This window comes from Stegostoma tigrinum, chromosome 1 (assembly GCF_030684315.1).
Source record: "Stegostoma tigrinum isolate sSteTig4 chromosome 1, sSteTig4.hap1, whole genome shotgun sequence".
NCBI classification, from domain to species: Eukaryota; Metazoa; Chordata; class Chondrichthyes; order Orectolobiformes; family Stegostomatidae; genus Stegostoma; species Stegostoma tigrinum.
The window spans coordinates 15,487,148-15,514,861 of record NC_081354.1 but is presented as its reverse complement, the minus strand read 5'-3'; the positions used below and the strand labels follow the sequence as shown (position 1 = coordinate 15,514,861).

Below are 27,714 nucleotides of genomic sequence, written 5' to 3'. Positions count from 1 at the left end.
AGAATTCTTTGCAAAAAATAAACAAAATATGGTTTTATAGCATTTGCAAATCAAGTTGAATATCTGGGTAAAGTTATGTCAGTACTGAAATGGGAGGCCAGACTTGAGCTTGACCTGATGCCAGGGTGGCATGAGATAAATTTCACACTGCTGTCGGTTGTCACCACATTTGTATGGCACTTCATAGTGTACACTCAATGTTACAATTACACAGTCCTTTACTTCGGTTTTGTATTTTCCATTTTCTGAATCAGCCTTCCCCAACAGACCTACAGGAGCATAGAAACAACAATATAATCAGATTTTCTCGGTTCAAAAACAAAGTTGCTGGAAAAGCTCAGCAGGTCTGGCAGCATCTGTGGAGGAGAAAACAGAATTAATGTTTCGAGTCCAGTGACCCTTCCTCAGATTTGATCAGTTCTGAGGAAGGGTCACCGGACTCGAAACATTAATTCTGTTTTCTCCTCCACAGATGCTGCCAGACCTGCTGAGCTTTTCCAGCAAGTTTTGTTCCTGATTTACAGCATCTGCAGTTCTTTTGGTTTTTATTTCCTTTCCGTTGACTGCTCCTCAGCTCGTTGATGGAATGGGCAGGGAGAGAACATGGTTGCATGAGGCAAAACTTGGTGTTAGCACTGAGCCAGTCTTCTGTATCTGATTGTTTTGGTGCATACTGCTTTTCTCCACCTTTTACGGTTGCATCTTAACACACTGCAAATGTTCAAAGTGATCAGGATTCAGAATATGAAATCGTTCTGATTCCAACAAAACAGAATTGGGATTTGCCACAAAGATTTAATTGAGAATTTGCTTTTAAACTGTGACTTTAGGCAGGGTAAGGATAAGGAAGAACTGTTTTTAATCATTGAGGCATTATCAATTTAACTTTGTCAATAATTTACTAACATTTGTCATGTTATCTTAAATGAAGATTATTATATCATGGGGTTGAATCATTGCATCTTTAAAGAATTTATTTTTTTTAAATGGAAGATACAGGACACTAGAGTGATAGTGAGATTAGTTTTGAATTAATCCAGCAGAAAGTTGGCAGTCTTGACGGGCTGAATGCCCTCACTCTGTATTATGAAGCTCTGCAATTTGATCTGGAAATAACCAGATGTTTCTGGAGAACTGCTGAATAAATCACTTGGTTACTTCATGAGCCATAGGCACTGTTTCCTTAACCTAAGAAAAGAATCTCTCCACAGCTTGAGCATCCTCTTGCTGCCACCTTGAACAACCTGCAAAGTCTCAGAGTGAAACCAGCACTGTCCTCTTCCCACACTACTGATCCTCATACCTTCCCTTGTTCATCTTCTTCTTCCACCTTAGCCCAAGATGAGGGTGATAGCTGGTCCAACTGGAATGCAGGGTTTAGGAGAATGGTACAATTTGCTACTTGGGGCATTGATGTTGCTGGTAGCCATAGTGCCAGCTTTCACTGAAGGAAAAAAGATCATAAATGAAAGTTACAACTTCTGTCCATCATAATTAATTTCAGGGCTTATCTTTGGTCAATTTTAATATTTGATCATTTATTTAGTTGGAATTCCCACTCCATTCCTCCTCCCCTCCACCCTCAAAGCCCTTTACAAACAGGCAGAGACTTCTGTGAAGCCCCAGACACCGTCAGATTTCAGCCTTTCCATCAATAGCTTGGCTACATGGATCTATGGCGCAATGTCTTCTGAATAAGCCTGTCTAAGTTTCAGCTACTTCACATCAACTGTTCACATTTGAGAGTGGGGAATTGGGCCTAGTAAGTTTCCTTTCATCACAAAGTATTTGGAAACAAATTTTTAATATTCATTTTTGGCTTTTAAGTGTATTATACGAGCGGTTAATAAAAGAAAGCTGAAATTGTCATGTTAGCTTTTGTAAAGTTTTTAATCAAAGGTACGAGAGCCAAAACATGAAAGGCTTAAGCTTAAACTGTGCCTATTTTAAAGAAATGTTATTTGTTAGCTGAAGCAAGGTCATGCAATTTGAAAGGGAGAATAAGTCTTTGCATTCTTCTTTTTCGTGTACAGGTGCAATCTGTGCAATGTTTGGAAGCAGACGGTAAAGCAGAAAGCACGGGTGTTATGCAAAATGGTTTGGCACACAACACCATTCAGCGCCAGTGTTTTCATTCATTCTTAAGTTGTTTAATTCTCAGAGCAAACCTTTTAATGTCGCCCTTTCCCTTGACTCTATGTTAAAAAGGGCCTGCACTGGCCTGTTTACTCAGTGAGCAAATTTATTAAGCCACTGATGTCAGATTAAAGGAAGAAAGGGGAGAAATCAAGGACACTAAACTGCACATAAAAGGGAATCGCTAGCAACCAATCTGTTCTACTTCCAACCATTTGCACTTTATGAATAAAGGGTCAATCTGGTATTGGAACCCAAACGTTAATGTTCTTATGTGCTTAAGCTACTTTACAGCTTGAATAAATGATGGTGATCCACAACACCCCAACCAACTATTGAAGCACAGAATGGCAGCAGTTTAGAAAAACACACTGTAGCCATAGTTCCACTGTGAATTATTAACAGTTATTAATATGAGTCAATAGTGCAAATCAATCAATATGTTTAACTTGCCTTAGTTTCTGTGTTAATGTTACTATCCAGTCAATCTATGTTTTTAAACCAGTGAAATATCTATAGAACAGTGCATTTTATTGGGTTCCATTTCTCCTTAACTAAGTTTTAAATTAAAGCCATTTGGTCTAGTTGGTATATGTATTTGTCCAATCTGTTTTCTGTTTCAATAAAAGAGATTAGATGTATCTCTGTCTTGTATCTAGCCAGCTAATGTCCTTTAAATCTCCACAATTTACCAAATTAAACTAATTTAAAGTACTTCCAAAAGCAACATCTGTAGGCTGACGTTACTCTGTCTTTCTTAGACCATAGGAGCTGCTCTCCTTTGCATTGATCTCTGAATAGTCATGCCTGTCAGAAGCCCTATCAGCCATTATCATTCTAATTTTACTGCCTTTCTCAGTCCCTAATCTAATTTGCAATGATGCTCAAGCATTTCGCAAGCCTACAGCACTTTCTTCAGAATTTCAACAAGAGCATTAAACCCCCAATTTACATTAATGAAGTGCACATTTAATTAGGGGGAGAGGGTAAATGGAGGGCTCTTCAAGAGCAGTTGTGTGATATGATAGGCACTTGAAAAACTAAGAAGATGCATCTGATTAAGGACTTCCATTCAAACACCCAGGCTTCATCTCATTTTGCTGCATTCTCTATCACCAGAGCGCAAGATAAACTCAAATTTACTGAAGGCATCAAATGCCATTGAAAGAGACCAGCACAATTACCTTTCATCAGACAGTTTGTGGGAGTTCTGGCTCACTACTCGTACAGAATTTATTGGTGATGTAATTTAGAGAGAGGCCAATTGCAACTTATGCACAAAACCGAAAATATCTGAGAATGTGCAGAAGCTTGTGAATAGCAAGAGGCCAGGAAGCTTTTGGTTTGTTCATAACAGAAAGTTAAAGAAAAGGAAAGAAAAAAAGACCAAATTCTTTATTGCGAGGTTCCAGGATTCTTAAAGCAGTCTTCACAATGGCTTGCTTTTTAAGACATGTAAATGAGTCGTAGATCTGGTTGTCATTTGATTTAAGGTACTGTAATATTTCTATTACAGACTGGGTTTGATAGGGCTCCTGTGAATCACATTGGGACATCCTACTATGTTGAAAGCACACTGTGGGAATACCACACAAGTTCTACAATGCAGTTGTGTTTTAACAAGGCAGTCGGACATGACATTACATAGAATTACATTGCACTGATGCAAGCCATTCAGCCCAACTGGTTTCTGCTCCACACAAGCATCCTTCCACAACTCTTCAGCTAGCCCTCTTCCCATAGCCTTCAGCAATAAAAGAGAAACACTCAGTAGGTCAGGCAGACTCTGCAGGAGAGAGAAACAAGGAGCACACTTCTGGTTGCTAACCTACTGTTAGAACTGCACACCCTTCTGTTCCTCGAAGCCCGCTGTCAGTTTCCAGAATTGGTAAAATGCAACAATGCAGATTAGCAGCAGGATTAGGCTGTTTGGCCTCTCCGACCTGCTTCCCCCTTTAATAGGATTGTGACTGATCTGAATGCTGCTTCATCTCCACAGGCCCACCCACCTCCAATCACTAATGGACATCAGGTAGTCAAGAATCTATCTACTACTGCTTTAAAGGGTATTCAATGGCTTCACCACCACCCAGCTATGGGAAAAAATAAATTCCACAGATTCACAACCCTCTAAGAGAAAAATAAATTGTTCTAACTTTTCTCTTGAATAGGAGACACCTTATACAGACTTCAGTTTCTCTATTCATGTTGCATTCAACAAAACAATTTGAAATGTTTGGCCTGAGTACAAGGTCAGAAGTCAGACGACACCAGGTTACAGACCAACAGGTTGATTTGAAATCACAAGCTTTCAGAGCATAGCCCCTTCATCAGGACCTAACAAAGAGGCTACGCTCCGAAAGCTTGTGTTTTCAAATTAACATGTTGGACTATAACCCGGTGTTGTCTGATCTCTGATCTTGTCCACACCAGTTCAAAACTGGAACTTCCACGTCATAGCCTGAGGACAGGTCATTGTCTCAATTCTACCCCACCCCCTGGTCTGCAATTTCTCTTCCGTTGTTGATAAGAGCCATTTCAGTTTCAATGAGCAACATAGTTGGAAAAGTATATGTCAGACAATTTCCCCAGTGCTCTCCCTCCATGAATTAAGTACCTACATTATAATTATTTTTACTCAACCTGTTATGTTATGAGACAAATCTAGAGAAGGTGAGACCTGAATCCTGAAATAGTGACACTACAACTCTACTGTAAGTTCCTTGGTATCTGCATTATATTAATCTGTATCAATGGAAAAGAATGATACAGCTCACAATCATGCTCAGTTCCAGTTCATATTATTGGTAACCCAATTGAATGCATCTTATGAAAGAATTGCATTTAATAACATTTTTTGTTATTTCTGATGTGTTTTTTGAGGGCCTTGATTCAATTTTCATTCAGTGTTTCCTGAATTTGAACAGTCAATGCTCATCAAAAATTTATATTGTTGCGAATGTTCTCATGATAAAGTCATGAGGCAAAACAAAAGCCTTTTGTTCCTATCTCAAATTTGGATACTCAGTAAAATGCCACCACATCACTTTACTTTGACAAACCTGAGGGTATCTTCCTGAAGCTCTATGGATTCCCCAACACTAAGCGAGGTACAAGGGATAACAAAAACAGAAATTGCTGGAAAAGCTCAGCAAGTCCTGCAGCATCTGTGAAGGAAAAAACAGTTAACGTTTCAGGTCCGGTGACCCTTCCTCAGAACAGTAAAGGAGTAAAGTTTGTCTTTGACAATTGTGCCAACCGAGCCCAGCGATGGTGAATTGGCAGCTTCTTTCTTTTCCCGATTTTAGCATCAATTGAAAGGAAAGAAATGTAAGACAGTCTGCAGATTTGGTATTGCCAATCTCACAGAGGATCAGTTTCAGATTTAGAGCATTTGAGTAACAGCTATAGCATTCCGGATAGATCCACAGTAATTTTGTCACTCAAGTCAATGCTGGCAGGTTATCAGCAATTCCCCTGTGCAAAGAATGTCGAGTCTAACTGACTTATGTGCTGGAATAAGAGGACGTGGCCTCCCTTTATCTATCAAACAGCATGGATCTGGATGGAATCCATGGGTTAAATCCAAAAATGCATAAGGCAGTTTTACAGAAATCCTTATTTCAAATGTAGAGGCTGCCCTGTCAAAGAAAAAGAGTGGGATGCATTAATCATTTGCATCCTGATAGCCCATAGTATAATCTCAATACCCTTATATAGGGCACCATATCAAACAATTGACATTGATTGCAGGATCAGGTAAATGTTTTAAAAGCTGCGGCAGTTTTGTGAGTATGGTTTACGATGCTATCATCAAAGTGCAAATTACAGGCATTCCCATTAATTGTAATTATCACAATCAACAAGATTGATTTTTATTAAGATTTAAGAGGAATTACAGGTGGGCAATTTTAGTTTATTGCTTTTCCTTCTGCCATTCCACAACCTCCCCATCTGCAGTTTCAGTGATTTCATCATATCAAAACTCGAGAAATCGTAAGCTCATTTGTTGAGTAAATCAGAAGTAGTTCCTGTATACGGAGGACACTGTAAATCAAGTTTCTTTCAGAATCCAATTGTAGAGGATATCTTACTCCAACTCCCTTCTGAGTCAGTCTCATCCATTTTCACATTTGAGTTTTTTAAAAGGTGTTCATGGGACATAGGAATTGCTTGTTGTACTAGAATAATTTCTCATACTTAATTGACTGGGGAAGGTGGTGGTGGTGAACTGCCGTATTCAGTTATTGCAGTCCTTGGGGAGTAGGTCACCCACAGCGCTGCTAGGAAGAGAGTTCCAGAATTTTGATTCAGTGACAGTGAAAGAAACATGACTATAGTTCCAAATCAGAATATTGTGTGACTTGGAGTCAAACCTGAAGATGGTATATTCCCATGCATTTATTGCTCTTGTCCTTTGGAATAGTAAATCTTGTGGGTTTGGAGCTTGTTGTCGGAGGAGTCTTGGTGGATTACTATCATGCATCTTGTAGAAGGTATAGGTTGCTGCCACTGTGTGTCAGTGGTGGAGGGATTGGATGCCTGTTGTGGGGTCAATCAAATGGCCTGCTTTGTCTTGGATGGTGCCAAGTTTCTTGGGTGTTGCTGGAACCCACCCAGGCAAATGGGGAATATTTCATCGCACTCCTGATTTGTGCCTTTTAGATGGTAGGCAGGTAGTCAGGAGGTAAATTAATGGCTACAGAATTTGCAACCTCTGATCTACACTTGTTAGCCATCCTATTTATACAGCTGGTCCAATTCAATTTCTGGCCAACGGTTACCCCCAGCATGTGAATAGTGAGTGACTCAGCAATGATAATTCTATTGCATGCCAAGCACATGTAGAAAGTGCTATTTGTGGTTTCTACAGAGATCCCATATGAGCTTTTTATAATGTGCTTGTTCCTGTCTCCATTTTAAACATGCATTTCAATGGGTGTCTCCCAACGAAACTCTATGAGTGGGTTCTGTGTAATAATTTTTAAAGAGATTCAGTGATGCCTTTCAAATACATACACACACAATTAAAAGTTGAATTGATGCTGTTAATCGCTGAATGGTTCTGAAATATCCCATTCTGTACTCTTGTTTTTCCAATTTTTCACCCATGCTTTCAAAGCATTACTACCTTTCAGAAAAACACTGCACAATTGTCTGTTTGGGAGGAGGAGAAGGGAAAGAGGGAAACAAAGATTTATTCAGGAGATCACAGTGAGAATCACAAGTTGAAAACTAGTGAAGAAGTCACCCAGAACAATATTGGTGGAATTAACCAAAGAAAAAGAAGCGATAGATATAAATTCATTTATTTGCTCTTTTTTGAACCTTGCTTTTATTCCCTGCCTGCATCAGCCACCCAGGGAAGAATACAATACTTTTCCCTGTCACAATATTGAGAAAAATTGTATCATGGAAGAAAGACCACCAGATGCTTTATTGTCTTATAGGTTTCCAGATAATTACCCAGGAATAAAGCTCCTCCGCATGGTTTCATTGCACTGAATGAACTTGGATATTGGTGGACGGCACTGGGTTTTATGATTCCTGCTTCGCTATGCTGCACTTTTTGCTGACTGCCAGCTAGTTTATCAGTGAGGGCTGCTATAAGCTTGCCAAACTGAAATGCAGCAATGCAAAGTTAACTATGTGTGACAGATGTCCATGTAATTGTTTAACATACACAGGACAAAGCTGTCTCATGTCAGTCAAAAGGCTTCCTGCAAGTAACTAATCACAATCTCCTTGCGCGCTCTCCCCCCCGCAACCCTCCCACAATCTGACCCAACCAACTCTTGTAAAAATAAATGATCATGTTAATAAGATATTCCAACTGCATTGGTTTAAAATAATATTTGGGAGGTTATCAGGCCTAATCCCGCTCTTCAGGTTTGCGGCTGAGATGAGAAGTAGTATCTGTACTCAGGCGGTACATGACCAAGTGAAAGGCAGTGCCTTTCCACGCTCTTAAGTCTTGTATAGAGGAAGCTTTATTGGTCTTGTAAAACTGTTGACTCTTACAGGCTGCATAATGAAGCCTGCTGGCTACCATTAATTCCTGGACTGTAGTGTGGGTGGCCCGATAAACATTTCGCTGATGTTTCATTCCCACCCCTTTGACTACGACCCTGGTCAGGCAACTTTTATGCCCATGACAGCTTCATGAAGCACAAAACATGGAGCGATACATGGCATGAAATTGGCGACAATGCCTAGCAAAAGGGGGAACAATTCTCAGGCAGGATGTGATCACAATATGCCTGATTTGATGTGGAAACAGATGCAGGCACCAGGTATTGTGCAAGTGACTGAAAAGACATGACCCTCAGAGTACTGGAGACAAGAAGGCACTCCGAAAGCATCGCGGGGGAGGGGAGAAGGGGTGAAACCAATGAATAAATCAGGGCATTAAAGGAAGGGAGGAATATGCTAAAGAGGACTTCACAGAAAAGGCAGCTCAAAGCTCAATCCTGCCTGCTGCTGCAGCTGAACACAGTTCAGACAAAAGGCTGTTAACAGATGGGAGCTTGGCTGAAAGAAACCAAGTGTTCTTCAGTTAAGAATCGCTATTTGTTTAGCCTGCTTCAGCAGGTGTCCTTAGAGGCCCTGTCCAGCAGGTTAAGTGGTTTTCTGGCAGTTTAATAAAGGTCAGCCATGTTTCAGTTGCTTGTTTTCACTTGTTACCGGTTGATACTCAAGTATTTATCTTACAGCCTCTCAACCCAAACACATTTTTGTTTCACACGCCAATTCTCCTTTCCTTTAGAAGCAAACTTATTAATTTATAAAATTTTGAGTCATTTTGCCATTTAGTAGATCCCCATGATTTTCCACAGCCTAGTTTATGGCAGTGGATTAATTACGCATGGTGTTCAATCTCTCCACTTTCCATTTGTCTAATCTTCCATAGGATAAGAGCTAGTTAGGCCAACATTTATTTCACATCCTTCACTGCCCTCAAAGGTAGGAGTGAGCCACCTGCTTAAACTAGTCATGTAGTGTAGGTGCATGTAGAGTGGTTTTGGTGAGGGGCATCGCATATTATTGACACAGTGACAGTAAAGGAATAGCGATGAAGTTCAAAATCAGAATGGTGTGCTGCTTGGGGTTGAGCCTGCAGGTTAAATGTGTTAAGTGCATCCACGGCCGTTGCCCTAGGTGGTAGAGGTTATGGGTTTGTAAGGAATGTTCAAAGGAGTCTTGACAAGTTGCTGTCATGAATCTTGTTTTTGGTCAACACTAGTTGCTATGCATGGCCGGTGGAAAGGATGAATATTTAAGATGGCGGATGTGTTGCTGATCAATTAGGATGGCTCATTGTTGAGCTAACTCTGGGCATGGGAGCATCAAGGATCACTTATTGTCCACTGCTAGCTGCCCATGAGAAGTTGTTGGTGAGCTACTTTCTTGAACAACTGCAATCTTTGATGGATAGGTACACATGCAGTGCTGATCTTTGAGGATTTTGAACCAGTGGCAGTGAAGGAATGTGATACGGTTCCAAGCTGAGATAGTATGTGATTTGGAGGGGATCCCACAAATGGTCGAACTCCCATGTACCTGCTACCTCTGTACTTCTAGACGGCAGAGGAGGTGGGTTAGAAGGGAGTCTAAGTGAGATACTGCAGTGTATCTTATAGATGGTACACCCTGCTGCGATTGTGCATTGGGAGTGAAGGAAGTGAATGCTGAATATTGTGGATTAGATGCCAGTCAAGTGGGCTGTTTTGTCCTGAATGTTACTGAGCTTCTTCAGTATTGTTGGAGCTGCACTCATCCAGTCAAGTGGAGAGTAATCAAATACATTACCGATTTGTAACTTGTGGATGGGTTTTGGCTGACAGTTGGTGAGCTACTTGTCACAGAATTCCAAGTTTTTTCCCTGCTCTTGTAGCCAAAGTATTTATGTGGCCAGGTCAGGTAAGTTTCTTGTCAATGATAAACCCCAGCTTGGTGATAAATAGGAATTTAGTGATGGTAATGCCTTTGAATGTCAAGTGAAGGTGCTCAGATCACCACATGTACAAAATGGTCATTCTATCTTGAACTTGCATTTTGGAACTTATTTGCCAGTTATCAGCCCCAAACCAGTCGTTGTCCATGTCTTGCTGTATATTGACACAGACTGCTTTGGTATCTGGGAATGGTGTTGAACATTATGCAATCTTCAGTGAATATCTCCGACTTTATGATAGAAGGAAGGTCATTGATAAAGTAGCTGACCATAGTTGGACCTAACACACTACCCTGAGGGGGTCTTTCAGAAATGTCCCAGGACTGAGAAGATTGACCTCCAACAACACAACCAATATCCTTTGTAATATGGTACGTCATGGTATGATTCCAAACAGCAGAGTTTTCCATCTGCTTCTCATCATTTTTCTTGGGCTCCTTAATGCCATACTTGGTCAAATGTTGCCTTGATGGCAAGGTTAGTTTCTCTCACCTCATGTCTGGAGTTCATCTTTTGGTCCATATTTGAATCCAGTTATAATGAGGCGAGGAGTTGAGTGGCCATGGCAGAAACTAAAGTGTGTATCAGAGAACAGGTTATTGCTAATCAAGTGCCACTTGGGACAACAGTAATGACCCATTCCATCAATTTACAGGTGATCAAGAGTAGAATGACAGGTTTGTAATTGGACAAGCTGGATATTTTCTGCTTTTATTAGACAGGACATGTGCGGGCTATTTTTCATGTTGTCTGGTAAATGCCAGTATCGTAGCTATACTGGAACAGGTTGGTTAAGTGGTTACAAAAACAAAGCTGCTGGAAAAGCGCAGCAGGTCTGGCAGTAGCTGCGAAGGAGAAAACAGAGTTAACGTTTCCGGTCCGGTGATCCTTCCTCTAAACTGACGGTGGCTGGGAAAACATCAGTTTATATGCAGAAAATAGGGAGGTTGGTGGGGATGGGAATAAACAATAGGACAGAGCCCAAAGAGAGAGAAAGACAGTTGGATAGACAAAGTTTTCGTTCACAGCTCCTTTGTCTGTCCCACTGTCTTTCTCTCTCTTTGGGCTCTATCGTATTGTTTACTCCCTATCCCACCCACCTCCCTATTTTCTGCATATAAACTGATGTTTTCCCAGCCACCATCAGTTCAGAGGAAGGGTCACTGGACCCAAAACGTTAACTCTGTTCTCTCCTTCAAGATGCTGCCAGACCTTCTGAGCTTTTCCAGCAACTTTATTTTTGTTCCTGATTTACAGCATCTGCAGTTCTTTTGGTTAAGTGGTTATCGTGGTTAGCTCATTCTGGGGCATGGTGCCTTAGTACAATTGCTGGAATGTTGTTAGGGCACATAGCTTCTGCCATATCCAATGGTTTTAGCCATTTCTAAATATTTTGGAGTGAATTGGCTACAGGCTACCATTTGTGATGTGGGATCACATTGCTATTACATACTGTTTTTGCTGTTTAATGTTCAAGTATTCCTGTTTTGTCGCTTCAGTGGTTGACGTTTTATCTTTTGGTATGACTGTTACGGCTTCTAGTATGCCCTCCTGCACTCTTTGTTGAACCAGAATTAGTCACTCAAAATGGGCAAAGTCACCTGCACAGAAATGTACATTCCCATTAAATAAAAGTCACTGATTAAAAATCCATGCTGCTCACGTTTTCTGTATAAATACTAAAAAATACCAAAACATCTCATGTTAGAGACAGCAGGAACTGCCAATGCTGGAGAATCTGAGATAACAGGATGAACACAGCAAGCCAAGCAGCATCAGAGGAGCAGAAAAGTTGATGTTTCGGGTCTGGTCCCTTCTTCAGAAACCTTTCAGAAGAAGGGTCCAGATCCGAAACATTTGCTTTCCTGCTCCTCTGATGCTGCTTGGCCTGCTGTGTTCATCCAGCTTTACACCTTGTTATAACACGTTTCATGTTGATGAGTTTGGTGAAGGGCAAAAGTCTCTAAGCAAACAAAATGGACATCATTTCAACTCCAACAAGAATAATCACCCAGTGCAACAGGGATGTATACATCAATCCCTTTCTGCTCCGAATCTCTTTTCTACTGGAGGCAAATATTGTTTCTCGTTATTGGTATCTTCCCACCTAATGCTTTACCCTCAGGAAGTACAAAAGTGAAGAATGCCTTGAAATTCAGCCTGTCTGCATTATAAGACCATAAGACCATAAGACATAGGAGTGGAAGTAAGGCCATTCGGCCCATCAAGTCCACTCCGCCATTTAAATCATGGCTGATGGGCATTTCAACACCACTTCCCTGCACTCTCCCCGTAGCCCTTGATTCGTTCTGAGATCAAGAATTTGTTGATTTCTGCCTTGAAGGCATCCAACGTCCCGGCCTCCACTGCACTCCGTGGCAATGAATTCCACAAGCCCACCACTCTCTGGCTGAAGAAATGTCGTCTCATTTCAGTTTTAAATTTACCCCCTCTAATTTTAAGGCTGTGCCCACGGGTCCTAGTCTCCCCGCCTAACGGAAACAACTTCCGAGCGTCCACCTCTTCTGAACCATATATTATCTTGTAAGTTTCTATTAGATCTCCCCTCAACCTTCTAAACTCTAATGGGTAAAATCCCAGGATCCTTAGCCGTTCATCATACGCTAAACCTACCATTCCAGGGATCATCCGTGTGAATCTCCGCTGGACATGCTCCAGGGTTAGTATGCCCTTCCTGAGGTGTGGGGCCCAAAATTGGACACAGTATTCTAAATGAGGACTAACCTAACTAGAGCCTTATAAAGCCTCAGAAGCACATCGCTGCTTTTATATTCCAACCCTCTTGAGATAAACGACATTACATTCGCTTTCTTAATTACGGACTCTACCTGCAAGTTAACCTTGAGAGGATCCTGGACCAACACTCCCAGATCCCTTTGCACTTCTGATTTGCGAATTTTCTCACCGTTCAGAAAAGAGTCCATGCCTGTATTCTTTTTTCCAAAATGCAAAACCTCACATTTACTCACATTGAATTTCATCAACCATTTCCTGGACCACTCTCCTAAACTGTCTAAGTCTTTCTGCAGCTTCCCCACCTCCTCAGTACTACCTGCCTGTCCACCTATCTTCGTATCATCGGCAAACCTCACCAGAATGGCCCCAGTCCCTTCATCCAGAGCATTACTATATAAGGTGAACAGCTGTGGCCCCAACACAGAACCCTGCGGGACACCACTCGTCACCAGTTGCTATTCCGAGAAAGAGCCTTTTATCCCAACTCTCTGCCTTCTGTCAGATAGCCAATCCTCAATCTAAGGCAGTAGCTCACCTCGAAAACCATGGGCCCTCACCTTGCTCGGCAGCCTCCCGTGAGGCACTGTATCAAAGGCCTTTTGGAAATCTAGATAGATAACATCTACTGGGTTTCCCTGGTCTAACATACTTGTTACGTCTTCAAAGAATTCTAACAGGTCTGTCAGGCACGACCTCCCCTTACTAAAACCATGCTGACTTGTTTTAATCTGACCCTGTGCTTCCGGGAATTTAGAAATCTCATCCTTGACAATGGATTCTAGAATTTTACCAACTACCGAGGTTAGGCTAATCGGCCTATAATTTTCCATATTTTGCCTTGATCCTTTCTTAAACAAGGGAGTTACAACAGCAATTTTCCAATCATCTGGGACTTACCCTGACTCCAGTGACTTTTGAAAGATCACGACCAAAGCCTCCGCTATTTCCTCAGCCACCTCCCTCAGAACTCTAGGACGAAGCGCATCGGGGTCAGGAGATTTATCAATTTTTAGACCCTTTAGCTTTTCTAGCACTTTCTCTTTTGTAATGCCTACCGTACTCAACTCTGCCCCCTGGCTCTCCCTAACTGTTGGCATACTACTCATGTCTCCCACTGTGAAGACTGATGCAAAGTACTTATTAAGTTCTTCAGCTATTTCCTTATCTCCCATCACTTGCCTTCCAGCTTCAATTTGGAGCGGCCCAATATCTACTTTTGCCTCTCGTTTGTTTCTTATGTATTGAAAGAAGCTTTTACTATCATTTCTAATATTGCTAGCTAGCCTACCTTCATATTTGATCTTCTCCTTCCTTATTGCTCTCTTTGTTATCCTCTGTCTGTTTTTGTAGCCTTCCCAATCTTCTGATTTCCCAGTGCTCTTGGCCACTTTATAGGCTGTCTCTTTTTCTTTGATATATTTCCTGACTTCCTTTGTCAGCCATGGCTGTCTAATCCCACCCCGGATAATCTTTCTTTTCTTTGGGATGAACCTCTGTACTGTGTCCTCAATTACACCCAGAAACTCCTGCCATTGTTGGTCTACTGTCTTCCCCGCTAGGATCTGCTTCCAGTCGATTTTCGTGAATTCCTCTCATGCACCTGTAATTACCTTTATTTAACTGTAACACCATTACATCCGATTTTGTCTTCTCTCTTTCAAACTGAGACTGAACTCTACCATATTATGATCGCTGCCTCCTAAGTGTTCCCTTACTTTAAGGTCTTTTATAAAGTCTGGCTTATTACATAGCACTAAGTCCAGAATAGCCTGCTCCCTTGTGGGCTCCATCACAAGCTGTTCCAAAAAGCTATCCTGCAAACATTCCATGAATTCCCTTTCTTTGGATCCACCGGCAACATTATTCACCCAATCCACCTGCATATTGAAGTCCCCCATGATCACCATGACCTTGCCTTTCTGACATGCCCTATTTATTTCTTGGTGCATCTTGCGCCCCTGGTCCTGATCACTGTTAGGAGGTCTGTACATAATTCCCATTATAGTTTTTTTGCCTTTGTGGTTTCTCAATTCCACCCACACAGACTCCACATCTTCTGACCCTATGTCATTTAGTGCCGTAGATTTAATTCCATTCTTAACTAACAAGGCAACCCCACCCCCTCTGCCCACCTCCCTGTCTTTTCGATATGTTGTGAATCCTTGGATGTTTAACTGCCAGTCCTGAACTCCCTGCAACCACGTCTCTGTGATGCCTACCACATCATAATCATTCAAGAGGATTTCTGCTGCTAATTCATCTACTTTGTTGCAAATACTACAAGCATTTAGATAAAGTGTCTTCATGCTAGCTTTCTTATCATTATTAGAGAGGTTGGAAATCCCAAGATGTCTTGAGCTATCCTTCCTTTTTGCTGTATTCCTAGTCTGCCTCGAGCCTAAATCCACCTGTACACGTGCTATCCTGTTGCTTATCTTTCCATTTAACTCCATACTCCCTGTCTCTTTCACTTTCCCTTCCGCCTGACTCACTAGTTTAAAGTCCTACTGACCACCTATTTATCCTATTCGCTAGAACACTGGTTCCAGATCGGTTCGGGTGGAGACCGTCCCAACGGTACAGATCCCCCCGGTTCCAAAATTGATGCCAATGCCCCATGAAATGGAATCCCTCTTTCCCACATCAATCCCTTAGCCACGTGTTTACTTCCCTAACTTTCTTTTCCCTATGCCAATTGGCACGTGGCTCGGGCAGTAATCCGGAGATAATGACCCTTGAGGACCTGTACTTCAATTTCTTTCCTAGTGCTTCATAATCCCTGAACAGGTCCTCTACCCTAGCTTTGCCTATGTTGTTAGTCCCAATGTGGACCCAACAACTGGATCCTCCCCCTCCCGCTCCAATATCCTTTCAACCCGGTCGGAGATGTCCCGCACCCTGGCACCGGGCAGGCAACACACCATGCGGGACTCCCGATCTGGCTTGCATAGGATACTATCTGTCTCTCTAATGATAGAATCCCCTATAACAACTACCTGTCTTTTTGCTCCACCCCTCTTGAATGACATTCTGTACCATGGTGCCGTGGTCAGCTGGCTCATCCTGTCCACAGTCCTTTTCCTCAACCGTACAGGGAGCAAGAATCTCATACCTGTTGCTCAAGGTCAAGGGCTGAGGCTCCTGCACTCCTGAACTCTGAATCCCCCTGCCTGTCTCACTTACAGTCACACCTTGTCCTTGAACACTTTCTGAATTTGAGTTATTTAATCTACTGGGTGTGACTGCCTCCTGAAACGAAGTGTCCAGGTAACTCTCCCCTCCTGGATGTGCCGCAGAGTTTGAAGCTCAGATTCCAGATCAGTTACTCTGATCCGGAGTTCTTCCAGCAACCAGCACTTGCTGCAGATGTGGTCTCTGCCATTCACAATGGGATCAGCCAGCTCCCACATCATACAGCTACAGCACATCACCTGTCCAGCCATTACTACTTATTTAGTTAACTTTTACAACTTATGTATTAAATGCCTTCTAGTACTTCTCTGCTACACTCTTTTTCAATTAAGCAATTAAACTTTTAATAAATTACATAATACACAAGGATATAACTTGAAAAGCCTTACCTTAATAACACACGAGAGTCCTTCGCGGTTAGAGGTCCCGCTCCTTCTGCTGCTGGAACAGGAATGGAGGGCTCCGACGGTCAAGGTAGGTATTTGCTAATCTTTAAAGCAGAGACTCACCCACCTGTAGGTCTCTGATCGACGCTCCCGCTCTTCCTGCTGCGAGTCTGTGGACTTTTAATTAGGTTAGAGGAGGAGGGAGGCCCTACTGTGTCAGACATGGGGCTTCGAGGTAAGTGCTTAAATAACGGTCGCTTACCTTCCCAACTGCTTCTCGGCTCCGACTTCACTTCTGCCCGGCTCCCGCCGCTCTCCGCTGAAGAAAATTATGACAGAAGAGATGATTTATCAGCTGACCAAAATTATCAAGAGATACGACAGAATAGGTTTAAAAAATGGCTTCAGTCAGCGAGGGTTTTAGTGTAGAGTAAACTTAGGTTAATCCAGACAGCAGGAGAAATTTTGCAATTTCTGGAACACACTACCAAAATTCATCATTGAAACAAAGGCAGCATCATTTTTCAGCATAGAAATGTTCAGATTTATGTCAATGAAAACAGACATTTGACCCATATTGACAAAAGAAAGAGCTAACTGGTTTAATCCCATCACCCAGCTCTCGGTTTGTGGCTGTGAAGGTGTATACTCAAGTGCTTTTAAAATACAGTGAGGGTTTCCGACTTTGCCATATTTTCAGACAATGAATCCCAAACCTTCACTACCTACCAAATGAAAAAAATTACTTCTCAACTTGCTTCTAATGCTTCTACCTATTATTTAAAATCAATATCCCAGTTTTTGGAATTCACTGCTAAAGGAAAGATACTTTTTTCCTGTTCTACCCAAGCCCCTCAAGTTAACACACACAACTTCAGTGTCTGCTCAGCTTCCTGAGCTCCAAAGAAAACAGCACCACAATCCAATCATTCCTCACAGGTAAGGTTCTCTAGTGCTGAGGAGTTATTCATAAAACTCTCTGGCTGCATTCTCACTAATTTTTGATGCAATTTCAACACAACCTTAATTAATCTAAGCTTCAGCCAAGTGAGGTCTCATTTGGTGGTTTCAATATGACTTTTTTGTGAAAATTATCACTTCACAGAAATGCAGCTGTTATTGTCAATTGAGACACCTGTGAATAAGAAGCAATGATTTTCTAGATTACAGTTCCACTTCTGGGCTAGTCTGTGTTAACACCTGTATCATTCGGTTGCTCTTCAATCCACTAGCAACTGCAACCCTCATTTCAGCCTTTTAAGTCCAATCTGACAAGACTTTTTCAGCACACATCCATCGATGTGACAAAGCTGGTTGCCCCTTGTGTGACACCTCAGAATAAACTCCAAACTTTCGCTGAGAACCACACACCAGCTAGAAATGTTTTTAAGAAATACATTACCTCCATCCAACAAATGAAGCAATTGTAATGATCCAAGATCCTCAGTTAATTTTTGTGCTAGTTGATGCAATGTGTTCAAGCATATGATGTATTCTTCTATGGAATGACCATCTGTTTTCTGAAATCTGTCACAGTCTGATCATGCCTCATAGGTATTTAACAGGTCATCTTTCTCGCAGAGTTCATCTAAGGATTCCAGTAGGGGGTCCAAATGTTTACCACTATCTACCTATTGGGCATCATCTCAAAATAATTTATTGCAGATTTTATTCCATGTAGAACATAACAAGAACAGGACACTCCTTGCTTCTGTTTTAGTAAGGCTGTAATCTGTGTCCACATCTCTACTTCATTCCTCCTCTGGTTAAATTGTTCACACCCTGAGAACCACAGAGGATAGTCCCAAACAATCCATGTGCAATTTTGTCATTCTTCCCCTGGGAATTTTAAAAATTCTTTCACAGAATCTGGCAGCAGTTGACAAGGCCAAGTTATCCACCCCTAATTACACTTGAATTGTTTGGCTTGTTCAAGCCATTACAGAGAGCAGTTAAGAGTCAACCGCATTGTTGTGGGGTCTGGAGTCACATGTAGGTCAGACCAGGTAAGGTCAGTACATTTCCCTCCCTAAATGATATTAGCGAATCTGATGTTTCTCCACCCCTGGACAATTGATGCCGGCCCTCATGATCACTGTTCCTAACAGTGGCTTTTAATTCCAGATTTATCAACTGGAAATTAAGTTCCATCATCAACTTGCCTGGATAAGTGCAGCTCTAACAACACTCAAGAAGCTTGACACCATCCAGGACAAAGCAGCCCACTTGATTGGCACCACATCCACAAACATCCACTCCCTCCACCACTGACACTCAGTAGCAGCCGTATGTACTATTGACAAGGTACACTGCAGAAATTCATCAAAGATCCTTCAAATTTGTCTCCTAGCAACTCACCATCCTGACTTGGAAATATATCACTGTTCCTTCTCTGTCACCACGTCAACATCCTGGAATTCCCTCCATAATGGCACTAAGAATCAATCCACAGAAGGTGGACTGCTGCACTTCAAGGAGGCAGCTCATCACCTCCTTCTCAAGGGCAGCTAAGGGCAGTGAATAAATGTTGGCCAGCCAGTGACACTCACATCCTACAATTAAATTTTACAAATGCTGAGATTTGAACCCAGGAGTCCGAACTTCTGGATTACTAGCCAGTGATATTCTCAGCACGCCACCATCTCCCCCATTTTAACATCTGTTCCATGTTTTTCTTAGATTGTATCCTTTAACATTAAACAACCACTTTCTATTAATGTCTATTGGCATTTCTTTACAGAATAACTCATTCCAAATTTTAGTCTACATCTGTTTTAAGAAGCTCAAGCAAATCCCTAGTTAATGCCAAAGACCTGCATATAATTCAACCCAGTTAATATTCAATCAACTCCCAAGTTATGTCAAGATACACCATCTCTCAGACCTATGGCTACACAAATCTGAAAATGCCCGTTATTGTCTGATATTAGACACAAAGCAGACTCAGTATTATTTGAGTATTCTGAAAAAGAGTCATATTGAACTCAAAGCATTAATTCATTTTTCTATCCACAGCTGACGCCAGACCTGCTGAGTTTCTCCAGTAGTTTCTGTGTTTGTTTCAGATTTCCAACATCTGCAGTATTATTTATTTACCTGTTTAATGAATACCTGTTAACTGAATACATTGCGTAAATGAATTGTACAAGTCTGGATTTATTTATTTAGGCATTGCATGATCTCAATAAAGCCCATTTTACAAGCACTTTCTCCAGATGTGAAAATTGATATGTCAGAACTGTTTTTTTACCTCATCAGCAAAATTTACGGGATCCCCACAGCATTCTGGCTGTAATCTGAATGAAAACTTGGCAAAATCATTATTTGTTTAATGGTTTAATTCTATAATACATCAGTTAGGTTTATCTCTGCACCCTTGTACTTGATTCCCATCAAGTTCAGTCTCAGGTCAGCACTCAGCTACTTTATGTGAAGTTAACCCAGAAAGGTCTCTGAAAATTATTTCACTGTGATGAAAATGAGGGAGATCCACTATGTTTGTGATCTACCCAGGCAGTGCATGTATAAGTGACACTCCCCTGGAAATTCAAGATTCAGTCTCTGCTCCATGCTGGCTTTATTGATTTTAACCAGTTCACTACGAGATGTTAGCTGCAGGGGAAATACCAAGACAAAGTTCCATTTACAGCCAATTGGAAAGGAGCCATATTTTCAGAAATTGGAGTCTTTCAGCATGAATCTATAAAACTTTATGTTGGAGAATCCATGCTGACAGGGAAAAACCCTAACTTAAATCAAGAAATGTATTCTAAACAGAGAAAAATAAGTTTGCAGAGGCTTTGTACAATGGGACTGCATTATGATCCCAGCTGATGATAACACTGGATAAGTCAGATTCCAGAGTGAATGAAAAACAGAAAATGTTGGAGGAGCTCGGCTTTCCTGGCAGCATTAGTGGGGAGAAAGCATAGTGAGTGTTTTGGATACACTGAGCTTTCATCAGAACTAGTAGTTGGTGGTAGAATATGGCATATAAGCTGAATTTAGGGAGTGGGGGAGATGGGGAAGGAGTGAGAGGATAGGTGGAGACAGAGCCCAGAGGGAGAGAAAGGCAGTTACACAAACTGAGATTGCTAATGGTATGCTGGGGGATAAAGAAAAGCTGATAATGCACACCATAAATGAATGAAAATGGTTTGGCTATATTGAAAGCAACCCATTTAATGACAAGTGGGGAGTGTAATGGACAGAGGAAGATTTCAGGCCCTAAAATTATTAAATTTGATATTAAGTTCTAAAAGTTGCAGGCTCCCCAAGCGGAAAATGTGCTGCTGTTCTTCCAGCTTGCTTTGAGTTTTGCTGGAGCACTGCAATAGCCCCGTCACAGAAGTGTTAGCCAGGGAACACAGTAGTGTGTTGAAGGGGCAAGCAACTGGAAGCTTGGGTACATTTTTGCAGAGGTATTCTGCAAAATAGTATGCAACTTGATAAGCTATGGCTTTTATTTTTTGTCATTGGTTACTGTGGTGGTCAGTCAGTGGACTGAGCTACAGAAGATGGCCAGGGTGCTCTTAACAGAAAAAAAAACTTATTACATGAAATATTTACAAATATATGGAAGACAATTTGGAAACACGATCACTTAAACAGCAAATAGAAAAAAAAATCCTTTTTGCCCGGCTATATCCTTTACAGACATTCAATCTCACTGAGGTATCACTCTTACCTTACTTTTTAAAAAAATTCTACTAACCTGACAAGGCTACAAGTGTTTCATTTTGGGCTTGCTGCATATTCACCAGATCTAATTGATTTCATCACTGTCTTGCCCCAAAGTACATTGGCACTGGCAAACTCTCAGACATTTCTAATCTGAACTTTAAGAGTCACTGTCTACTTGACCTGCTAAAATAGTTGAAGCATTTCTTTCCAGCTCAGAGACTGCCTTGCAGTTCTGATAGCCAGGAGACTTCAATAAAATTGACTGTCCTTCTGCTGGATGGAATCTTCACTTCTTAACTCAAACCTGGTTGTGACTCTCATTATCTATTCTTTTCTTCTGATCATAATTACCAGTTTAGTGAAAGATTCAGCAATTAATCTCACAAAAACCTTGCTAGTTATGTAGCTCAAGTTAAATACTTTCTTTGAAAAGCTGTCTTTATTTCACTATTTGCAAATTGCCTTCTGACCTCTCAAAGAAGTCTCTTTCATTAACAAAAAACACCAATTCATTTACCCCGACTTTAGAATCCAAATTCCCAAATAACAATAACATATTTATAAATGTTTATCACAGTGCACATAAAAATGAGTTAAAATGCCCTGAGATAAATAATGAAAACGCTAGTAATGTATCTAGATAGAGGAGACATTAAAAAAATTGACAAATATAATCAAATGCAGATGTTTTAATAAACTGCTACTGGACTATCATTCCTCTCTGATGTATCCTCTGCAGCACTGTCGTAGAGAAGCACATATGTGTACATGTGTTTTGCTGGCATATATAACATATACAACAGACGAATGTGTCTACGTATGCACACAGACCAGTACCACAAGAAAGCTGGGTATATCAACTTATGGTTAATAATTTTGAAGCCTAACGGAAAAACTGCAAGGAGCAATCTCTGGGCAGAGCTTTAAAAAGCAGGGAAAACGGAAGCAGCTGAATAACAATTCCTGGCTTATATAAAGTGTTTACCAGACTTGGAATACAATCATAGTTCTGTCAGACTTCAGCTCCTTCCAGCAACATTTGTGTGATTTTGTGCGTTTCATCGAAATGTATAAACATACCTCAATTCAATAAGACTGCAATCTGTCTCACTTTTTTTCCTCCTAATATCTCACAGTTGGCAATGGACTGACCTTGGCAAGTCTGCTATTAGTGGGGTTCAGGTGCTATCATTAACTGCAGGAGCAAAACCTGGGAATGCTTTATCAAATTATCTGAATCTCACAGCTCCGTCACACCTTCACAGGACACCAAACAATCAACTATCACCTCACCTACAGAGTAGCACTGGGGGAGGTCGGTGAGGAGAATTTTTTGGCAGAGGGCTCAAATGGAGAATGGATGTGATGCCTGTGGTAAACAAGCAACAATGACTAGCGATTTTTTTTGCACTTGATTTTATAAAAACTTTACTGACTTATGAAAAGCCTTACACCCGGACCAGCAAGGAGATATGAGGAGTGGCTAACATAAGTGGTTCTTAGGTAGAGCTTAAAAGAGGAAAAGAAAGTAAAGAGGCTTAAGGAGAAAATTTTGTGGGCTGGTTGACTGAAGATAGAGTTGCAATGATGGGGTGAAGGAAATATGAAGAAGTCTGCAGGAAGGCACAGTAGGACTAAGGAGAAGTCTGTGAGGTGTTTGTGAGGCTGAAGAAAAGATACAGAGATGGGCAAGGATACAGAGCCACTTAAATGTAAGGATAGGAATGTTACATTGGAAGCTTTGGGAGGTAGGGAATAAATTCATGTCAAGGAAGTATGGGAAAATGGGACTGGGTTTGGAATGGGATATTTGCAACAGAGGGTCGGATAAAGCGAAGTTTACAAAGGGTAAAGAATGGAACCCAGACAGGAGGACAAATAGAATAGCCGGGAAACATTTAAGTCTTCCTCGCCTAATTCACAACTGAAGAAAACAACTTCCTCAATTGCTTATTAAACCCTCCCGATTTTAATTCTCTTGGCTTGAGTCCACAGGAGTTCCCTCTCATCCCTAAGCAATAGGGATACATTTAAAAGTTACCTGTCAGTGTTCATCAGTTTTCATTTTTTCCAAACTCATTTTTGAATCTGTGCAAAAAAACACACAGAAGAAAACAGTCAAGACTTCACAAGAAAAACAGGAGCAAAGATCCATAAGGCACACAAAAGTAGTCGATTATAGCTTGCAGCACTGGAAATGTGCAAGATCCTTCGCTATGCTGTTACATGTTAAATACAATGAGTAATGCCATTAGGGCTGATTTTTTATGAAGTACGTCTGACATGCTTAGTGCCCAGTGATTATCTAAAATAAAAAGCAAAGTACTGTGGATGCTGGAAATTTGAAAAACAAACAGAAAGTGCTGGTGAATTTCAGCAGATCTGTCAGAGAACAAAAAAGTTAATGTTTCAAGTCAAAAATGATTCTTTGACAGAATTACATTTGAAACATTTAACTTGAAACATTAGCTGTATCTTTCTCTCTGCAGATGCTGCCAGACCTGCCAAATATTTGCAGCACTTTCTATTTTTATTCCAGTAACCATTTACCAAGTGGGAGATATCCTTTGCTCTGAATGAAACAGTCATTGAAAAATAAATACATTTCTAAGTTTGCAAAATTCATATGTAATATTGCAGCATAAAGTTTACATAAAAGACAAGTATCTGATTGAACAAAGAAAAGCATTGAAGCATACACTGTAGCCTGCAAGTTCTGTTGCTAGCTCTATCTAATACAACTATTTTACAGAAGTGTGAACTGACATTTTAAGTTGCCCTCTTCTCACTGTTCCTGAAATTAGTTGGAAGGGAACAAAATGATTGTCATGTATTTTGTGCTTGTTGATTAATGGTTGTATTATGCTCATGAGTGTGAGTTTGAACGTCAATGTACTGCTGGAGTGTAGAGGTGCTGAAGAGTTGTCACTGTATTCTGAGAAGCAAGACATTTAATTAATTGTAAACCCCCTCCCTATTATTGATTGAATGACCATCAATGTAATTTTAATAAAAATGACAATGTATCACTTTGGAAAGCTGCATCAATCCACTCCATCAAATGATCAATTTTAGAATGAGTAATATTCCCCACACAGCGAAGTCAAGGGAGCCTTGTGTAAAAATAGACATTAAGTAAAAGATTGGACTTTTCAGTTGTTGACAGCGGATGTGGGTGATTTTCCACAATTTCGCAGGATGAATTGGATTGGTAATGTCCCAAAGGGCATGGCAAGAAACATCTCGTGCCATTTGCAATCAGTCCCCTCCAGTCCAATTGACACTCTTCCGAAAGGACCCAAACAGAGGATAGAATGATTTGTTTTTATCTAGTGACTTCCACAATCTCAGAATATTCTCAAGTGTGATCTCGCATCCAGGGTGGAGATGATGGCAGTCAGTAACTGGAGACCTAGATGTTGATGGTCAGGTATCTTAATATCTGTGAGGTGTGAGCATGAGGACAGTAGCAATTGAGAGGGTCGGGTATGTCTGGCTGGAGAAATCATTCCAAGTTCGGTATACCCAGAGATGCGTAACTTACTTTTTGTTGCAAAGTGTATGCAGGGCTCATTTTCCTGAGTGCAGCTCAGATTCCCGACACTTCATTCCCACCCTATTTCCAACAATCTACCAATTAGGCACCATGTCCCAGCCCAGCTGTGCCCCTCATCTTTCCATCCTTCTTATCTGTCTGTTCCCCCTCCACATTCCACTCCATACTCTTAAACCCAACCAACAAGTGTGAATTGCCTCTCTGTATCTGCAGAAATGGAGACTGGGGATGGCACCAGAATGTGTCTTGGGAAGGCACATGGTGGCAACACAGAATGGAGTGCATGGGGATAGAGTGGGTGAGGCGGTGTAGCTTGGAGGGTCCTGCATGGTGCAAAGTTTCCCAACTACAATTCTCCCAATTCAAGAGAAGCAGAGCCTAGGTGTTAAATATCCACATCAGATCACAAGACAACTATAAGCACAAGGTATGATTGACCAGATTAAATCATATCAGCATGCAGGTGGCTGCTTCAGGAACACAGGAACAGGAGCAACCATTCAGCATTTCAAGATTTTCCCACTGTTCAAATAGGTAATAGTTGATTCATATCACAACTTCCATCTGTCTGCCTTAGTTACATAACCCTTTGTATTTTTGTCCAAGAAAATAGTGGGTACAAAATTGTTTGGCTTTTACATTCAGATATAAATTCTAACTTTCTGAATTGCCTCTACATGGTCTAGCAGTGGAATCATTTCATAGAGAAGAATAAAATATGTTTGTTAGCCACTCATTCCGTATAGCTCAGATCAGATGGTGTGCATTTAAGTCGTTTACATGGTTAGCTATCTGTAACAACACATGATTCTCGTCAATAATGATAGTCACTGTTTATTACTCAGATTGATCCTATTGCAATGAATTATTCCTAAGTTTTAACCCCACCGACCAATAAAATTCAATTTTGCAGACTGGCTCATTTGTACTTATGCATCCTTAAAGGATTACTGAGCTCTGGATAATCATTATAGTTGGTCACAGGTCATGTTAAATTGATACAAAATAGCATAAGGAATTTGGAGGCTGGAAGCTGTTAAGTAAAGAATGGATTTCTCCTGGAACAAACAGAGTAGCTCTTTAATATTTCTAATATTAAAAAATAAACAAGCATTAATTCAAAAAGATCACGTACTCACAGTCGAAGACGTCACCCTCTAATCTGTTTCCATAGATCTGATTAATAGATCAGCTTTATATATCAAGCACTGTAGTTGTCACTGACACTAAATGTAAAATCTTTATTCCAACCAAAGTCTAAATCATTGTTCCCCGTGCTGCGGATCATGTGGCACAGATTATTAATAGCTCTGGTCTCTACACCACTTGACACAGCGCTCCAGCTGTCAGTCTGCTCCCTGCCTCGTATGATTCTTGTGCTGGTGAAGTGCCAGACCCGAGCCTATCCCATCAGTCACTGTCAGTCACCAGCTAGTGATGAATAGCCTGGGCCTTCACTGTGGCAAGGCCCAGGCTCGGATTCACACATGCCTGACTCTTACCACCTTTCACATGCCAGCTGGGGCCTTGGTGGTCAAAAACGCCACAGTGACCCAGGCAACAAAACAAACTAGAGTTAAAAATAAAGTGTCAAGCCTCCCTTTTAGCTCAGCCCCCTTTAGGCAAATATATGCATTTAATTTGGTTAAAAGGGGCTAACGTATTCTTTGGTGACAAGCTCTCGTTATTAAGCAACCATTAATTTCTGAATCCGTGAAATCTAGTTAAAACAACATTCTAAATCCTTTTTAGAATAATCTTGTTTGCAGACACACACCCCCGGTTGCCACTGTTGCTTGTCTGGTTGGCTGACAACTGCTCTGAAACATGTATCTGGGGCTTTGTTTCGGAGCACATTTACTCCTCTAAATCAATACAATTTGCTGCCTTCTGTTACATGAAGTTGCCTTGGTTAAAGATCATCAAGAGATTCTGTGAAGCTCTGGGGGGCTGACTGTCCAGCCAGAAAATACAGCTGAGTCAGTCAGACCCACCACACCTCAATCACTGTCAATAAGGGACATGGAAGCAGCTTACATCATTTCATTTACTATTTCAATGATTGCATAGCTCATTGCCTTCCCATTGTTTTGCTGATGGATTTTATTAACTTCCAATTAATCATTTTAGGTAACATTTAATGTTCAGGGTGCATTGAAGAGATGTGACAGACCCAGGCGTTTGCTGAAAAGGCTTCTGTAATCAAGAGGTCAAAGGCTTTGGCAGGCTTGTAGTTGAGTATGCATTCTACAGCTGGACACTGGTTTAAACCTGATATGAAATCAAAAAGTGCTTGCTTTCTGAGCTGTGCACAGGACTGAGGCTGCTAGAAGTGTTGTGTGAGAGGAAAATATTTCTCGAACAACCCTCATCCCATTGCCTCCCCACCACAGGTCTTCTGGGTCATCCACACTCACTACCTCACACCTTCATACCAAAAAAAAAGAGTGGAAATCATCTGGTACAAAATGGGATTTGCCTTTCATTGGTTACTTAAGAATCTAAGAATAGGGGCATGAGGAGACCATTCAGACCCTCCAGCCTGTTCCACCATTCAATAAAATCTCATGCGTTCTTTTGCCTCAAATCCAGTTTCCCACCTGCACCCCACATCCCTTGATTCTCCGAGACCCAAAATCTATCAATCCCAGCTTTACAACTGTTTAACAAGGGAGCAACCACAATCTCTCCATGAAAAGGGTCCTCATCGTATGAGTCCTCAAATCGCAACTCTCTATCCTGAAGCTGAGGTCTAAATTTTCCATCCATTCCTCAGTGCTTATCTTGTCAAGCCTCTTCAGAATCTGGCTTGCATTTTAGATCATGAGTGAAGTACAAGAAGATTAAAATGATTGCTAACCTGCATTGTCCAAAGATGCAATCCTGTTAATGTAATGCTGGAACTGCACTGGATATTAGGGACCAGAATATCAATATTGCTGGAGGAATTTTGTCCAGCATTTCCCAACAGAAATATTATGGACCAGCGCAACTCTATGAATTACTTGTTAGGTGCTCTGCAGGTCAGAAATTTTGCTGGATGACTGTTC

General features: G+C 41.1%; 1 long non-coding RNA gene across 1 annotated transcript; it reads right to left on the bottom strand.

The window, feature by feature from the left end:
* Positions 1-518: 518 nt before the first annotated feature.
* LOC125458103 (uncharacterized) lies at positions 519-25,933 on the bottom strand. Its single transcript, XR_009446668.1, has 5 exons — positions 25,800-25,933; positions 23,150-23,196; positions 16,688-16,744; positions 13,745-13,816; positions 519-1,444 (listed from the first exon to the last, which is right to left on the bottom strand). It is a non-coding gene; the product is annotated as an uncharacterized LOC125458103 (long non-coding RNA).
* Positions 25,934-27,714: the final 1,781 nt, after the last annotated feature.